Here is a 16,455-nt window from a genome sequence, read left to right as displayed (position 1 = left end):
TAAATATTAATTACCTATGATATATTAAAATTCCCTGAAAATGCGAGTATGGCTTAAAACTCATTTCTTTCAGTCCCCGGGATATATAATTGTTTAATATGTTTGCAATTTGCTATAAACTACTTTCCATGCTCTGCATATTTTAGGGCAGTTTACGATCAGAGAATAGGAACTTCCCTAAAATTATGTACATTTATTATGTAAGTCTGAATAATTTTCAAGGAATGTAATTTATTGTCTTTCGACTGTTTATAAAATCTCTCCTGAAAGGACCTTTTTTTCTGGAAACGGAAATTTGCTTCGGATCTAATTAAACTTCACTTTTAGGTAATGCATTTATATTGAATTATTATAGCCAATTAAAAATAAATAAAGCACTTAAAAAGCAAGCATAAGAAACTGTAAAATAGCGAAATCTAAATCATGAAGTTCATTTAGTTCACAAGTCGCTGCTTCAAGCACAGATATTACCTATCTTTATAAAGATTTATTTAAAAAAACAGAAAATAGAGAATACTTTGTTGTCTTCCCGTTTGAAACACATAAGTGCACTTTTCTATGTTCTTATATCTCTGTTTGGGACGCCTAGCAGTATAGTGGTTAGTGACTCTGACTGCAGTAGCGATGGGCCCGGGTTCGAAAACCGGAGAAGGTAAGGTTGTAACTGTCCGTCTCCTTCATAGAAGGCAAAGGTGATGCTTCCATAATGAAATGGCTGCCTGTTTCGGCTCTTGTAATGGTGCACGGTGAATGGAGATTTAAATAAAACTCCTGGCATTTAAAAAAATATTTCCTGTTTGTAACATAAATACACTTTTCTCTGTACATATGTTTCAAATTAACGCAGAAGTAATGAATGAAACATTTCTATCGATAGATGTAATATCCGTTTTCAAGAGATAGATTTCTGAAAAACAGCAGAAAAATGGAAAACTAATAAAAGGTGTTTGTTTCAGAAATGGATACATTCAGTTTTCGACAAATTTTGCTTCTTTTTGCTAAATTTGTAAAAGTATTCTTTCAACCGGTTAAACATCCCACCATCTAAACGCAGTCGTCTTTAATCAACACGTTATATTAAAATCTGTCCTACGTTTCTGCTGTTTCTTCTAATCTACCCGAAAATAAGAAGAATGAATTGAGTTTTAAGCAGGAAGCGCCTTTTAAGTTTAAGAGAGAGAAAGTGGTTTGGCAGCATCAGTCTGTCGTAGTGAAATTCCTGCGTTATTACCTCCCTTGATTGCTGCTTATTCAACTGGTTAGTTCTGTTTCTGATTAAAAATTAATTCAGTCAAAAATCGGAGCTATATTTTTAGACGTTAAATCAAATTTTGATTTGTAAATATTTTGAATCATTGTGCTTGTCCAGCCCCATATAGCGAAAGTTAATTTTATTAATTATTTAATTATGTAATTTCCAGCTGACGTTCAAACAAATTCCTTAGTAGTTTCACATTATTTTACTATTGTAATGCTGAAAGGCAAAGACAACGATAATTCCAACTTTCCTTTAGAAGATTACCCTAGTGTTTAAATTAAGTTAACCGTGCCTTATAATTTGAGTTATTACATTAGTAAGACGAGACATTTAATTGTTACACATGCATGTATTTTCCTTATTAGCTCTTAATATATTCACGTTTTAATTCACATAATTCTTGAAGCTTTTAATATGTTCATACCATTAAACAAATTTTTATTGCACATTCAATGTTGAAAAGTTTACAATTCCAAATATAGTTAGTACTTGAACTAACATATTAAAACAATATGTGCATTAGACTTCCCGTATTGAGCTTGTTAATTTAAAATATTTGCTACACTATGAAACAAGAGGTTACCTCTCATGGTTTAAAAGATTATATGTTAATTAACCCAGCTACCTTATTATTCTGGCTGTTCAACTTTCGTCAACCATCAACAGAATGCAAATCAGTTGAACTATAAATAAGTGCAGAATTCTTTAACTTAAAGATTTTGGCAGCATTGGCTGACCGCCACCTTGCTATACGTTTCTGTTCTTTGAATTTAATTTATCGCCTTAAGCTTTGGCAAGGCGCTTTTCCTTCGCGAATACCAAGCCGAGCCCAGGCTTGTTTAGAGTGTATTAATTTGTAAACTTACGTTCAGTTTGACTAAAACATACGTTCAGAATTACAAGTGGTAGATATTTCTGTTATACTTTTGACGGGTTAATAAATATGTTCATTTTAAACGAACACTTTGAAATTATGAGACATGTAGTAAAACGGGATGATAGGTCTTTTGATTGTCTTTTTGCGGGTTTAGTTATTTTGTCACTTAAATTAATGAATAACCCTATAGATTCTGGAAGAGCTTGATATTGTTAATAGGGATTTTCTTTCTTCTAAGAATTTTTCCTTAAGTGAAAATATTTTTGTAGAAATTTGTGAGTTGTGAGATTGTTTTATACGGTTAACTGCTACTTTGCGTTAGTATTTTGCAACAGTGGGAGCACTATTCTATGAGAATATCTTGACTGAAATACTGATGCCTCTATAAATACTTCTAGTTAATCTTCAGCAAGCTGAAATGAACTGTAAAGTAACATTATTAGTAACTTAATTATCAATTATCCCTTCGTATGAGTCATCTATTCTAATGCGTCACCTAGTTAGTCATTTCTATCAACCAATTAAAAACACTGTGTATGGATTTTCATACCTTTTTAGCACCTGCGCGTGATGTCTCAGTAGAAATAGTCCTGGTTGCTTAAAAATTTAACAAGTGTGACTCATGCTTTTCTCGAAAGGAATGAGGGGACGTCAGTGGGGAAAAGAAAAAATTTCCATACCACGCAAGCCTTTATTAACTATTCCTGTCGCCTTCTAACTGGCTACTCTGGCTCATGTCCAGAATTTCTTATTTGCTGTAACCAAGGAACAAAAGAAAATTTGAAATGGGACCATTTCCTTTCACATATATCAAACCTAGTATTGTTACTTCCTCTAGCTTTAGCGGAAAGGAAGTATTATAATCATAAGAAATTTTTTGAGTAGGAATTTTAACTTAAGAGAACATTTTGACTTTTTTCAAGTCTATTTTGATGAATATGTGTGTGATGTGAGTTTGCCAGATTTCCTTTTACGTATGAAAAATTGAAAACGAATCTGTTGCACATTCGTACAACTTTATGAATTTATAAGATAGTAGTTAACAAAACGATATAGAAATTGTGTTAAGATGGATGTTTTCATGGGGGACTAGCCAAGAGACAAAGACGTGTATTCAGTTGCCGAGAATTGATGGCTATGTCAATATTTAGTAAGTTCATTTATTACGAAAATAATATATCAAGAATATGAATATGGCAATAGTAAAATAAGAAAGTAACGATAATTTTCTTCTTGTTGCTTAAGCAAAAAAAAAAAAAAAAAAAAAAAGAACTTATTTCTTGTGATTAAAATTAACTGAAATGTAAAAATTAAAAAAATAAGTAAGTGTAAATAATAAGAAATATGAACTTGAAATCTAAATTAATGATTGTATTAACCGTGAGATTATAAAGAATTGTGGAAAATTAATTTAACTGTCACTGGTAAATTTAATTCTAAAAAGTTGGAAAGTACATGTTAAATAATAAGAAATATTAACTTAACAGTGAATGGCTTGTTTAGATTTTATTAAGTATTTATAATTGATAAGGGCAATTGATTACTGGGAAACAATAGTAAAATTTCCGAATCATTTTTTAACAGTTTACTGTAATTTTAATTCCATTAACTCAGTTGGCTAAACATATGAAACCTACATATATCTTCTTAGAAACCATGACATTATAAAGAATTGTGAATAAATAATTTAATTATCACTAGGAAATTTAATTCTCAAAACTGTGAAATAAAAGCGTAATATTTAATTTCTGACTGAAAATCAAATTCTCCAATTAAAAATCGAAATTATAAATTAAATTATATATTAGTTCAGGTTCTCCTTCCAAACCATTAATACCGTTTATATCTATACACACTTTCTTCTAGGAGAGAACCCTGATGCTTTAGCTGAGTCAGATGTCCCTCCCTAATTTGTTAACTGTATTCGACTCCAGACGGGGAAGCGGAGAAAACCTTGAAATGCTCTAGCTGACATAAACGAGCCTACACGCTTCACTGCACGAAAAGACGAGGCAATTAGGAAATTGAGCTGGGTAAACAGTATATTAATTGCGTTGTTCGATATCATTTAACATTTAAAAAGCTGCTATGCTCAGATTTCTCTTTCTATCATTGGACACATTCATTAAAGTTGAAAGTTAAATGTAGTATAAAGATTCTACGCTTTTATAAGAAATATGTCTTATATACACGTGTTTATATGTAATAAAATCATAGATAAAAAAATAAAATTTTCTATTTCTTACTTTAAAATTCTTAGATAAATATGATGTTATTTTATACTAATAATAACATATAACTACAAATATATAGTTAAGCTAAGAAATATGCGTTCGTTTACGAACTGGTCATGATATAAAAACCCTCATGAGATTCGAGTACTTGCTTTTACAACTTTGTTAAAAATCTTGATAGTTGAGATGAAATTGTGTTTATTAATTTATATAAAGTGTTTCAAAGTCCTACGCTGAACTGTCTATAAAATCATACTGGGTTTTCCTCATATGGTTAAAAATTTTCAAAAACTGTTTGTCAGAAATGATAATTTTATGTATACTCTAGTTTAGATGATTTTTCTTAAATGTAATTTGTGAAAATATTTATGATAAATTACGTAAACCGTTTAGTGAACTAAACATGTAAATTTTCTCACTCTTCTAAATAAATTAGTCACTAATATTTAACTAGTAGAATACTCCTAGTTAAGTTATCATTATGTAAAATTTAAACTGTGTTGTGTTTGTTAATATGTGTCTGTTGTGACAAACTGCATTTTAAAATAAGACGGGATTAGAAATTTATGTCAATTCTTGGCTCAGATAATTTATTTTTTAATCTTGAGTTTACAATAAAGTGTAGATTTTACATCAAACGCTGAAATAGGTATAAAGATGCTTTTGATGCAATTTTGAATCCTAAACGAAAAGTATCTCAGTACCCTTTCTGAATATTGCTTAACAGGTTTTCAGGATGCGGAAAAACTTCAGTGCCTTTATAAATAATTCAGTATAATCAAAGCTAAAAACATTCCATCGAATGTAAAAAATGTCATGAAATATGTGATAATTTTAGAAACTATAAATGAAAATAGAATTGCTACACCAAGAAGACGATATGAAACAAATGGTATTTGCGTAAAAGGTACTACATCTTAGGATATACAAACGTGCCCAAAGCAAATATGAGCAATGTCATCGACATTGTGAATAAATTGTAAAACTACACAGCGGGTTTCTGATTTGGAAATCGCATTTGAATTTTGGTTGGTAACGTTCCTCTTATGCCTTGTGTAAGAATTAGAAATGCCTGCCAGCACGTGCTGTAATTCGACCGTAGCAGGAGAGTGACCTATCAGGACTGTAGTTAAACGTTGCGTGACATTGCTGTTCGCGTGGGTGGGCATCCCATGACCTTCAGGTGAATATAGAATTGATTGGTCCTGAAGAGCCATAATGAATACCATGAAGAACCGCTGCGGCCTTGGGTCGTTTAAGATAAGTTGTTCAAGTACAACAAGTAGTACAGTCAAGAAAAAAGACATATTGTCCTCTCGGCCTTGCGCGATCATACAGCTATGTTACCCTGAATCAGGAACTTGGCTCATGTGCAGGAAAGGTGCGACGACACTTGCAAGCACCGTGAACTGTCAGCGCCGGGAACATTCTTGCGATTTCTCTTGACGCTGTATCAGAGAGAGGTATGCCTACAGTGATACTATAAGATATTTCTCCCAACTTCTTGGCGTGCCTTCGTGGTGTAGTGGTTCTGCACGCTGGACCGATATTCCAGAGGTCCGTGGTTCGATTCCCGGCGAAGGCGATTGCTCATTTTTCATCTTGCCTGCTTTCAAAAATACCTAATGTCTCTACAATACAATGAACGAATTTTCAGACAATATGTTCTGCCCTGCGTACAGCATCATGATGTACATTTCCGTGTCGGGAGGGGGCACTGAGAAGAAGAAATGTTACCAGCTTGTACTCGTCGCCGTCATACGGGCCCAATACCTAGTGTGTTGTTATAAGATGCGATTGGATGTACAAACGGTCACATCTTGTTTGTATAGCCTGTAATATGGAAAGTCGACATTACATTTCTGAAACTTTAAGGTCCGTGGCTGTTCCCTATGCCCTAACTTTGAGGCTCTCATGATGCCATCATTCAAAAGATAATGTACGATCAAATGTTGCCTATGCTGTCCGGACAGTCCTCGATACAGAAAGTGTTCAAGTTTTGCTCTGGTCAGCACGTTTTCCAGATTTCTCATCCACTGAGGACCTCTAGTTATTCCTGAGAGAGGCACACCAACTCTCCACCTCATGTCATTGATGAAATATAGAGTTGAACCCACATCAAATGAAGTATCCGTATCTGGTATATAAGCTGTGTTCGATTCGTCGTTCCAGCCGAATTACAAATGTATTTACTGCCAAATATGGCAGCTACAAAGAGTGCTGAATTCAGCACTCTTTGTACTGCAAACCACTGGTAAATTTAATCATTTTCCTCCCATTACACTGTATATCTAGAATAAATAAGATTCTGCTGTTTGTTTTCGTTCTTGATGTAGCAAGTTTAATGGTCAGTAGTGTATTTCTAGAAAAGATTATAAAAATTTTATCAGAAAAATAATTTTCATTTTTTATAATCGCCATCAATCCGTAACAGTGAGGAACAACAATTCCGTTAAATAATTTTCATTTTTTATAATCGCCATCAATCCGTAAAAGTGAGGAACAACAATTCCGTTGTCTTAGATCTGTCACCTGTTTTTCGGCTAACGTTTGGCCTTTGAATCTGAAACTAACCTTAAAAATAGGGAAACAGTACATTTAAAGAGTTATTATACAGAATAAAAAAATTTCGTAACAAAAATTTGTTTTTCAACCGAACATACTGATTAAAATCCAAAAAGAGCTATTACAATTTCTAGGTAAAACACATATAAGCTTTTTGGAACAACACTCGAATATTTACATAGAAACCGCAACTGAATGAAGATAAACAATTTTGTTGTAGTCCATGTTACCATGAAATTATCTAGAAAAAAATTCTTTTCCAGTACAACCGAATTCGAATATTCTCTTCTAGTGCTTTTAGTTTTTGCCTGTTTGTCTATTTTTGCAGTAATGACGTTGCGTTCAGAAAAGCATTCTTTTTCTTTTTTTTTATTTCATCTTCTTTTTAATCTTAAGAATATTGTTTTTTTTTTTTTTTAAAGGAACCAAATTACGAAAGTTCGTTTGGAATTCGAAAATAAAATCAAAAGCTTTCGTTATTCAATGCTACTGGTATTATAAAAATATTTAAATAATTCTCTTTTGTACATAAAAGGAATAATAGCTGACTTTAACACTCAGAATTCTGCGTGACCAAAACTCTGGATCACGAAATTGTTAAACAAATACACATGCAACACAACATACAGATCACATTCTACTTCCAACTCTAAAGTTTTTTATTTAATGGTTTGAGTTTTAAGACGTGTGAGATAGTAAAGTAGGTGATAATTTATTATTGTACAGTTGCCATATGTCAGTTTTAAAACTGAGATCTTTGCTGTCTTTCTTCTGAGACTGATTTTGAAATTAAGGCGAGCTTAGGAATTTTCTTTAAATTTCATTAAAAATATTTAAATTTCCAATTCAAATATTTCTTTTTTTAGCAGAGAATCTAATATATTCTGTTCATTTAGCATGGTAAATTCTTCTATATTTGAAATGCTCAAGTAGGGTAATTTTATTCTTATCACAAAATATTCTCTGCAGCACTTTTGACATTTCTGGGGGGGATTTCTGAAATTAATCCTGGCCTTCATAGTATTCTAGATAGCTTGAGTTTGCATTAAGTTTTCCATTAAATGCAACATTCGAAATTATTTTGTTGCCATACTCGAAGACCCACTAATTGCTAAGCGATAAAATTACTGAATATTGATTGGAATCCACTAGAACGGCCTGGCTGCATAGGAGTTTTGGTGTTTTTTCCCGTGTGTTTTGTCGTAATCAACTAAAGAAAATCAAGACAGGTTCAAAACGTCGCCTGATATTTCGCCCTTAGTGAAAATGAGGTTACATTGACTTTAACATTGACTTTAAGCAAAAGAATATTGCTTTTCCTAAAAAGAGGAAAACAGGATTGTAATTTTCGTAATATTTTAGTAAAGCAAATCTGCCAATTTAAGTTCAGAAAACAATAGCGTAGTACGTCAATGATTCAAATTATATAATTTGCCACAGGTTGAAATACAAAATTCATATTACATTACGTAAGATATACATACAATATATTACATTACAGCAAAAATTAAAATGAATAAAGAAAGAGAAATCTAAAATGTTTCAGATTTTATCCTTCTCCCAAAAGGGGTTAAAGTTTACATACGTTCTCGCTGAGCTCGCAATCTACCATTCTGCTGTTGCACTTATTTTTACTAACCCATTTCTTTTCATGTTTTTAGCTTTATTATTAAGCATAATTTTGTTCGTACTGGCTCTAGGTATCGCTGTTTTTTCACAATGCGAGAAAAATACATAAATTCATGCAGATTCTTCATCATTTCATAATATTTGGAGGAAACAATTTGAAAACGTATTCAACGCTTTTAGTGATTCGACGCAAAATGGCGTTTCGAAATTAATAGCTCTTCTGGGTTAACGCCCCTTTTGACTTCGGAGCTGTGACTGTGTAAAGGATATAAGCGCATTAGACCTTTTCGGTGATTTCTATACGTATACTCCTTTACGACATTCGCTGCGTTTCTCGCATGAGTTGGGCAAATTTTATATGGTATCAGATAAAATGAGTAGCCAGGAACATATATATGACGGAAGAAGATGGAGAATTGTTTATTGGAGGCAGAAGAATTACAAGCGCATGTGTCTACAGAGCTCAGTGTATAGCGTAGTGTCGTCTGCAGTTTGTGGAAACAGTTGGATCCATATCGATAAGACTTGGACAAGGTTGACCAAGATCCACGACGGGGAATGAGGATTATTTTTTGGCAGCGAGGCGATGTAGGCTTGCTAAAACTTCACATTTCTCACGTGAGCTGTGAAGTAGCCTCTAGAACACGAGTTTCACGGTCTACAATTGCCTGAAGGCTTTATGAGATAGGGCTGTATACCAGAGGACTCACGTGTAGCGTCCCGCTCACTGCAGCGCACAAGAAAGCGCATTTAGCATGTGCAGAAAACATCCGCCTTGGACCAGACTTCGAAAGAGCACCATGTTTTTTACAAATAAGTTGAAATTCGGCCTAGATAATGATTCTCGGCGTAGTCTTTACAGCCCTGCGTGTTATAAACGCTGTGCTTGATAAAGGATTACTCCTATGTTGTACAGAGAGGAAATCTTAAAGCTCTGTGTTCAATTTTCAAGAACGCAATTCGTTCTTGGCTACTGTTAATGGATGACAATGCTAGTCTACATAGAGCTTAGCTAGTCGAAGATTACTTAAGAAGTGAGGATATTCGCCGCATTCCAGACAGATCTCCTGAAATTAACCCTATAGATCAAGACTGACATGCTCTTGAGAAGGCAGTTTCATCTCATCATTCCCCTCTGAGCAACATCCCGAAGTTGAAAACTGCCTTTCTGCAAGAGTGGGATCGATTGCTACAGCGACTCCTCAACAGTCCACTATGCCGTTATACTGCTGGACCTGTCTGGCTGTGAGAGGGGATTCTACCCCATATTAGACTCAAATTTTAATTCGACATCCCAACGTAGATTTTGGACATTCGTGCAGCATGAACTTCACTAATAATTATACGTACATAAAAGGATTTTTGAATGTTATATGTCTTTCTCTGTTATAAATGTGTATTCATAGCAAATTTCATTAAAATCTTCCTATTAGTTTCTCAGAAATTCGATATAAAGTGAAAATTCTCTTAATTTTGCACACGAGTGTATTTGAATATATTTGGATACAGAATATGAGTACTACTTGTATTACGTATATAAACTGCGCACAAATTTTACTGGATATCCGAGATGCAATTTTCATCGCAGTTTCACTAATTCTGAACTTGCACTGTTATCAGTAGCATATTTACAAAAGTCTAAAGTTTTCTACTTTCAAAACAAATGTCATTTATCTGTTGTTTTCAGATTACTTCAGTAAAAAGTGTTAACATACTCGAAAGAACTCTCCCTGCCATAAACGTCTAAGCGTTATTTCAGTGTAACCGTGAACAGAATTAATGAGATTACAAAAGATGATACATCTGGCTTTCATAAAGCATATGTAGATAGATATTGAACCGTTACGCTCAGTCAGTCATCCGTGATGCCATTTAAAATGGATATGAAGGCTTAAAGGACATATGACCGTAACTACATTTAATGCAGCCATATGCTCCATCATTTCCCTTATTTGTTTTCCAACGACTTTTTTCTTAATTTAGGAAATGTACGAGTTATGAATAACGAGGGAATGATTGGAGTAGGCAGAAAAAGAGCAAACTCGTCTCTCGACAGATGCTTATTCAAGCCATCGGCTTTCCTGCTACTGTTCTACGCTCCGACACCCAAACTTCGTGCTAGATATTTACTCTATAAAGAGCATTTAATACTGCGCGTCATTCAAAATGCTCCAATACAAGAATAAAAACATTTGATGTGAACACCACATGACTGCCTTGTATGGATTTCGTTAAGGTGTCGTAGGTGTTAAATTAGTCGTTAGTGTTGTAATAGCTTCACTATTTATGACTATAAATGCAACTGGTGTTTGAGCATTAAACGTTATTCACTAATTGGTAGAAATATTACAGATAATTGAATATTCGGTAAATTTTACCGATATGAATAAAGTTAATTCATATATTATGTTATAATTAATTTAAAATTTATCGATAATTCTTACACAAATATTTAAAAAACTGAAACTAAAATGTTAAACTTTCACAGCTGACATAAATATCATAAATGTACTCCACGTTTTAAGGTCTTTCTTAAGAAAACAGGATAATAGATTATCAGATTTAAAAAATTATTAATATTTATTAGAAAATTGAGAAAACACTATTATGCAATGCACTAATAGCAAAATCACAATTAATCTCAAGAAAGGTATCTCGATATTTTATATTGTGAAAAAAAGAAAAATAATTTTCAATATTTCATGGAAATGTATCCTTTGCCAGCATTATTAATTATCTACTTGTTCCTATAGTTAATAGACTAAGTTTAGAAGAATATATTTTAAGTAAATATGAAATAGTCACTACATTTTTCTAAGCCTAATTCTATTTATTTGCCAACTTTCTGAGTAAAATTATGAAGACCGTTAAATTTAGTAATGTTTTGTGATTTGGGCATATTACTTGGAACTTGCAGATACATCAATATTACCCACATATACAAATTTCAAAATAAATGATCCGAATCTTTAGTATAGCCTTCATGGTATCTAGAAGAGTCTTAACAATTATTTAAATATTCATCCCACTCGTTTCCTTAATAGTTCATTCTAATCATGAATTCCTTATGTTATGAGAAAACTTCTCAGTAATTATGATTCGCTTACTGATTAATCTTCATAGAAGATATCAGTCTAACATTTTCCAGCATCAAGAAATGGACCCTTGCTTCGTAATTAGAACTTAATTTCGTTCACGTATAGCTGTAAGTTTAGACTTTTGTACTTAAGGCCAAACCATAAAGTCAACAGTTGGAAATTTGTTTCAATTCAAAAATAAATTAAATATGCGTGTATCTATTTTTAATGGCATTTATAAGTCGAAAATTGAATTTTTAAGGGAGCTATAATCACAGTCGTTTTAGTCTTTTAGTCTTTAATTTTTCAAAACAAATTTAACAAATAAAACTTATTAAACAAATAAATAAACTGTACAAATAAAGCTGTTTAGACTTAGCTTTTAAAATTTCGTATTTTATACTGAAACTAAATTCTTTAGCAACGATTTATCCAAACCCAAATATAAAAATTGTTCTACGATTAACTTCTAGAGTTGTTACGTTGTTGTTGCCACTAAAATTTCAGAATATTGCTTTGAGGTTTTTTAAATAACAAAACGCTATTTGTATGCACTATGAACGAAAATGTGTTTAAGTTTTCAATGCTGGAAATTTCCAGAATCATTTCTTAAACGATTTCATGTAAAATTAAACGGCAAGAGAATTTGTGCTTCTGGGAATAATAATACATAGTATATTATGGTGTATTTAATTATGGCAAAGCACACGAGGGCTATCTGCCTAAAGGGAGGGATGCCTTTCGTGGAGGACTTTCTAAGGGAAACTGGCTCGTATACACGTTACACATGGGGAAAACCACGAAAACGCCCATGCAGCCAGCCCGTTCGCGGGATTCGAACCTCAGCCCGAACTACCAGTGTTCAGCGTCTTTACCGCTCGGCCGCTGGTGGGCCCATAGTATATTATGATAAAGTCTTGCAGGCTTTAGTTCTCGTGTGCTTTTCACGATACAGTCTGTTTGTATTTAATGTGATGCTAATATTTTAAATCTGTAAAAGGTTTTGGATTTTTTAATATCTTATATTTTAGGTGGCACAATATTTATTATGTAAAAACTTGCGTTACTATTGAATGCTGGTTAGAATGCTTAAAATGTATATTTATTGCAGGTGGTAAGACATTTGTTCTAACTCTATTAATTGTAATTCAATAAATGTGAACTTTCAAAGTGAATATTTATATTGTTCGATAGATTTTTACTTCCTTTTACGAAGTAAAGGAAATACTTTAATCCCGAAAATTTTCGGTTATCAGATTTCAGTGAAAATATTCATTTTGACCATTCCCAAATCCCTTATGACTATTTTTTACATGAGATCTGTCCGTTTTGGACACTTAATTCTGAAACGGATTGTAAAATGAATTCAAAATGAAAACATGGGCTATTTTCGTGACATCTTCAGTCAAAAACATGGAATTTGAACGTTAAAGAATTGAAATTTTGTATATGGGACTACTATAACACCTAGTTGTGTCCTTCCCTTTTTTATTGCAATTATCAGTATCAAATGTATATATATATATACATCCACCCACCCTTACTCGGCGTCAAATTGCTTAACCAGCCTTTATTTTCGCAGTCGTTGGTCTCAGTCATATGCTTCTAATTACAGAAGTGTTTTAAATGACTAAACTATGAAATATATTTTGACAATGACAAATTTTTAAAAAATATTTTGGATAAGTAAGAAAATTTAACTTTTAATGCTACCTTCTGCTTTCTATACTTATATTTGAGAAAGTTTTGATAATCGATATGAAAAAATAAAACTAAAAGAAGTTTGACTCCCGACGTCAAAAATTGACTGGGATATTTCATTTCAAAATTTGCAGTTTTTATGTCATTTTCACCATGCGTTGAGGGATCGATTGTTTAACGTTATTAATTATTTAAAAATAATTCGGGGAAATAATTTTAAAGAAAGTGTAGCAAAAATGTGCATAAATTAATAGGCCGTACAAGGAGGTCATGTGGTATACACATCAGATTTTTTATTACTAAGAATAATGAAATCGAAGGGCTTCTAAGGAGAAAAAATATTAATTCGGTCTCAAAATATTTATCTTTATCCATTCCTGCTTTTAGAAAAAGGTTTTGAGAACTTGGATACACCAAACATGAGATGAAAATTATGAAACTCTTTTGGAAATAGAATTTTAAATTATTACTCATTCATAAACTAAATGATAAAACGGATAGTTTTAAAATATATTTTAGGTTTTCAGAAAAAAACGCTTCATGGAAAAAATGCTTTATTAAGTTTTTTGTAAGTAAATGAGAAAATTAATTTTAAATAAAATTATTGCAATATTAAACAAAATCTTTGCCGTTATTTCCTTTCAAACAATTAATTGGAAAATAAAAAAATATGTTAGAGTTTTGAAAAAGAATATTTATCTGAACCTGTTTTAAAAGTCAATTCCAATTTCCATACATAGTTAATGACATATGAGATGGTGTAGCGACAACATGTGATTTTGCATTGCCGTTTGAAAGGTGAGGTGACAGAGGCCCCAAAGGCATGTCACGGTCAATTGACAGTAAAATGGAAAGATGACTGGCCAAAGTACTGGTAATGTAAGTGTGCTGAGATGAATGAGATGTTTATCCATTGGCACTACTAACACTACCAGTTCAGGTGTTAGGGTGGTAAAACGATGACGAATGCGTGCTTCAAGCGTTTTTTCTCCCTTGGTGTCTCCACTCATAGCTATATTTATATTGGTTATATTGGTCTTCCATATTTATATTGGTATCATAGTGCTATAAGCAAAAGCAGAATTTTTGGGAACAGATGAAATCCTGCAAATGATGCTTCTATATGTGTCGTTGAACGCATGATTTTTATGCTGTAGCTTCAAGAAAGCTAAAGGAGTGATCTTCTCGATAATAATTCATAATGTGAATGTAAATTACCCAACTGAAGTTTAATCTCAAAGATAAATCTAAGGTAATTACTTGACCCCCCCAAAAAACGGAAACTACAAAAATGCTTTTTATAGCCAAGTTAAAGAAATGATAACTACCGCCATACGGATACTATACATTTACAAATATCCATGACTTCTCCGGGATTCAAATTTGGGCCTTTCGGCAGTCAGCGTCGCTAACCATTATCCCAGTTGAACGGTTAAAGAGCAACTGTAAACCATATATACGTATAGAAGAAGATTGCTAGTATTTAAAAAACAAAATTGAAACGATAATGGTTAAATCTCTCCTAATTAATATAAAAAAGACTGCACGCAAACTTTAGATTAAATGCATTGAGTTGAATATTTAAAATTAGGTTCACAACTTCTTCTGGACTACTGCTGCCTCATTCTAAAATAGTATTAAGTTCATTGGTACCTACGACCTACTCGGGACTTGTTTGAGAAGGACAAAAGCATTTTTCATAAGGCAAATATCAAAGAACTGGATTATGATAAAGCACACTAGGGAAAACAGTATGAGAGAAACATTACCTTCCTGGAGAATATTTGGAAATAAACTTACTCGTATTCACGCCACACATGGGAAATAGCCAAAGCAGTTAGACTATTTTCCAGAATTTGAACCCAGTTCCAACTATCCCCCATTATATCCGGTATTATCAGCTCCTCCACGCCTACCAGTATTATCGGCTCGGCCGCTGGCGGATAATAATCGGTGTAGGAGTTTTCCCTGCATGTGTTCTGTAGGTACAAGGGCATTAAGTTCGAACTCTTAATAAAAAGTTTATTTACTCCTTAGAATTTCGATTTACAACCTCAGATCAAATCACAGACAGATAATCATACAAATTTTCGCATGGAAATTTCAGAAAGACCCTTTTTATATCAATGAAGAATCTTTTTATATCAATGAAGAATAAAGATATATACATGAAATTCAAATTCCCATTTTCGGTACAAATTCTGAATCCAGTTTCCCCACCCCGCCCATGCTCTTGCTATTGACTTTCTTTGTTAGTCAGCTCAGTTTTTTTGTCTAAGGAAATTCACATTTTTGTATAATGTCCTCTGAAATTGATTTTTTAACATTAGATGAGAATAGTTTACACCATAAAATTTTGGGAATGCTTCTAACTAAAATTTTTAAAGTTATCTGTTTGTAAAAAGTATTTTAGTAGGGCTAGAAACGGTTTGTTAGTAATAATTTTTTTCTAACTAGTAAATATGAAATCATGCTCATCATAAGAAGTAATTAATAAGCATTAAATTATTTTACTAATTATTAAACTTTTATATAACTGTATAAAAAATTAAATTTGCATACTTTTGCAGAAAACTGTCACATGGCAAAAATCAACGTCTTTTTTTTTAATTCGAACAGGCTTAAGATGATTAATTCAATGAAAATTTAGCCAAATTATTTTTTTGAAATAGCTCGTATATTAAGGAAAATTGTATCGATGATTGGAAAAATCACTCCTCAGCTGATTAAAAGTGGTCATAAAGTTTTAGAAAGGCATAAATGAAAATATTGTTCTTTTTTACGTTACATTTAAAATTAACTCTTAATTTTCATAACTAAGAGAATTCGGATAAATTAAATTATGCTATAGCATATTTTATATAAAATCTTTTCAGTAATATGGAAACTATTTAACACTCTTTTCAGCATAAGGTTTTTTTTTATTACAGTGCTATCTATATTTATCGCACTGCTAATTATTACAAGCAAGATGGAAGTGTTGTGTGATTTAGGAAATTTATATTTGTAATATAAGAAATGGTCTGGAATGCGCTTTTTTAATATTAAAATTCATAGCAATACTGTAAAATGTGTTTTATTACTTTGGACGTAACGAGATGTGGCTTGGTCATT

The 16,455-nt window shown here is 32.4% G+C and overlaps 1 long non-coding RNA gene and 1 other non-coding gene across 2 annotated transcripts in view; both read left to right on the top strand.

Moving 5' to 3' along the window:
• The window catches only part of LOC118189470 (uncharacterized), a 174,780-nt gene that overhangs the window by 71,374 nt on the left and 86,951 nt on the right, over nucleotides 1-16,455 (top strand). The window lies entirely within an intron of this gene.
• TRNAI-GAU (transfer RNA isoleucine (anticodon GAU)) lies at nucleotides 5,881-5,954 on the top strand. Its single transcript has one exon. It is a non-coding gene; the product is annotated as a tRNA-Ile (tRNA).

The sequence above is a fragment of the Stegodyphus dumicola genome, chromosome 8 (assembly GCF_044657685.1).
Source record: "Stegodyphus dumicola isolate Sdum_Otavi_A_Nest chromosome 8, ASM4465768v1".
NCBI classification, from domain to species: Eukaryota; Metazoa; Arthropoda; class Arachnida; order Araneae; family Eresidae; genus Stegodyphus; species Stegodyphus dumicola.
Note: the sequence above shows the minus strand (reverse complement) of the source record. Positions and strands in the feature narration are given on the sequence as shown.